Source organism: Sciurus carolinensis, chromosome 4 (genome assembly GCF_902686445.1).
Source record: "Sciurus carolinensis chromosome 4, mSciCar1.2, whole genome shotgun sequence".
Lineage (NCBI taxonomy): Eukaryota > Metazoa > Chordata > Mammalia > Rodentia > Sciuridae > Sciurus > Sciurus carolinensis.
The window spans coordinates 30,760,975-30,763,748 of NC_062216.1; the positions used below are offsets into that span (position 1 = coordinate 30,760,975).

General features: G+C 34.2%; 1 non-coding gene across 1 annotated transcript; it reads left to right on the forward strand.

The window, feature by feature from the left end:
- Positions 1-1,459: 1,459 nt before the first annotated feature.
- LOC124984169 (U6 spliceosomal RNA) lies at positions 1,460-1,566 on the forward strand. Its single transcript, XR_007108624.1, has one exon. It is a non-coding gene; the product is annotated as a U6 spliceosomal RNA (small nuclear RNA).
- Positions 1,567-2,774: the final 1,208 nt, after the last annotated feature.

Below are 2,774 nucleotides of genomic sequence, written 5' to 3' on the forward strand. Positions count from 1 at the left end.
TTTGAACCAAACATGTCACAGAGTAACTGCAATATATAATGTTGTAATATGTGATCATTTAACTACAAAAATTTAAGGGAAAAAACACATCATATTTAAACTTCCTTTGCATTCCACCTCGTGTGTGTGTGTGTGTGTGTGTGTGTATTACTATTTTGAACTGCGGGAGGAAAGTAGGCAATGTTGATAAAGTTCTTAAAATCTAAAGATATTTACTAAAGTTATTTTCATTTAAAACAAAATTATCTTTGTTAGTTCTTAAACTCTTCTTCATATTTATGAGACTGATGTACAAGAGCTGAACATTCAGTAACTATTCATCATGATTAAGATGAAATTAACATTTGTAATAATCCACATTTTATTCAACTTTAGCAAAGTCCAAATTATTTTTAAATAATACTGACTTATTTACTTCCAAATACATTTTAAAACAGTAAGTAATTAAAAAATCAGGATGATTATCAGTGCTAATCAGGAAACAACACATCCTCCATTGTTTATTCAATGTTACCATATCTTAGGGAAAAAAAATTCTACTCAAACTATTTTTATCTATCAATATTTTCATTAGATATTTTACAACTTTTGGGTCCAGCTCTAGTCCATTTTGCTTCTCATCTTGAATAAACCTGTGTGATGTATTAATTTTATTACAAATAAGAAAGTTTTATGCATAAATATGTCTTATTTTTTATATATTCCCCACATTTTTGTTGGTGCATTATAGTTGTACATATTGATGATTTGTTGTTACATATTTGTGCATGCACACTATACATAATATAATAATATAATTTGGTCAAAATCACTCCTCAGCACTTTCCCCCTCCTTCCTAACCTCCCCTCCTTTGGTCCCTTTCCTCTACTGATCTCCCTTTGATTTTCAGGAGCTCTTCCCCCATATTTCTTTTCCTTTTTCCTCTCTAGTTTCAGCAAGTGAGAGAAAATGTATGACCCCTCACCTTCTGAGTTTGACTTATTTTTGCATAACATGATGGTCTCTAATTCCATCCATTTTCCTGCAAATTTCATTTTTCTTTTTTTATTTTTTATTTGTTCTTTCTAGTTATACATGACAGTAGGATGTATTTTGACATATCATACACACAGGGAGTATAACTTCCCATTCTTGTGGTTGTACATGAAGTGGAGTTACATTGGTGGTGTATTCACATATGAACATAGGAAAGTCATGTCCAATTCATTCTACTGTATTTCCCATTCTCATCCTGCTTCTTCACCCCTCTTCCTCTCCAATCCAGGGAATCTCAACTCCTCTGTCCCCCAACTACCACCAACCTATTGTGAATCAGCATCTGCATATTGGAGAGACCATTTGGCCTTTGGCTTTTCAAGATTGGCTTATTTCACTTAGCATGATAGTCTCCAGTTCCATCCATTTATCAGAAAATGCCATAATTTCATTTTGTTTTATGGCTAATAAAACTTCATTGTAGTGCTCGATTCAGCAGCACATATACTAAAATTGGAATGATACAGAGAAGATTAGCATGGCCCCTGTGCAAGGATGACACACAAATTCATGAAGCATTCCATATTTTTCATTTTTATACATAAGTGTTGAATCTTTGGAAAGTAAAATTGGGAAAACTACCCCATTCACAATAGCTTTGAAAAAAATAAAATACTTGGGAATCAATCTAACAAAAGAGGTGAAAGACCTCTACAATGAGAACTACAGAACACTAAAGAAAGAAATTAAAGAAAACCTTGGAAGATGGAAAAATCTCCCATGTTCTTGGATAGGAAGAATTAATATTGTCAAAATGGCCATACTACCAAAAGTGCTATACAGATTCAATGCAATTCCAATTAAAATCCCAATGATGTACCTTACAGAAATAGAGCAAGCAATCATGACATTCATCTGGAAGAATAAAAAATCCAGAATAGCTAAAGCAATCCTTTGCAGGAAAAATGAAGCTGGGGGTATCGCAATACCAGAACTTCAACTATACTACAAAGCAATAGTAACAAAAATGGCATGGTATTGGCACCAAAATACACAGGTAGATCAATGGTACAAAATAGAGGACATGGACACAAACCCAAATAAATACAATTTTCTCATACTCGACAAAGTGCCAAAAATATGTAATGGAGAAAAGATAGCCTCTTCAACAAATGGTGCTGGGAAAATTGGAAATCCATATGCAACAGAATGAAATTAAACCCATATCTCCTACCGTGCACGAAATGCAACTCAAAATGGATTAAGGACCTTGGAATCATACCACAGACCCTGTAGATTATAGAAGAAAAAGTAGGTCCAGATCTTCAACATGTCGGCTTAGGATTAGACTTCCTCATCAGGACTCCCATAGCACAAGAAATAAAAGCAAGAATCAATAACTGGGCTAGATTCAAACTAAAAAGCTTTCTCTCAGCAAAGGAAACTATCAGCAATGTGAAGAAAGAGCCTACAGAGTGGGAGAATATCTTTGCCACTCATACTTCAGATAGAGCACTAATCTCCAGAATCTATAAAGAACTCAAAAAACTCTATACAAAGAATACAAATAACCCAATCGACAAATGGGCTAAGGATATGAACAGACACTTCACAGAAGAAGATCTATAAGCAATCAACAGACATATGAAACATCTCTAGTAATAAGAGAAATGCAAATCAAAACCACCCTAAGATTCCATCTCACCCCAATTAGAATGGCAATTATCAAGAATACAAGCAACAACAGGTGTTGGTGAGGATGTGGGGAAAAAGGTACACTCATACATTGCTGCTGGGG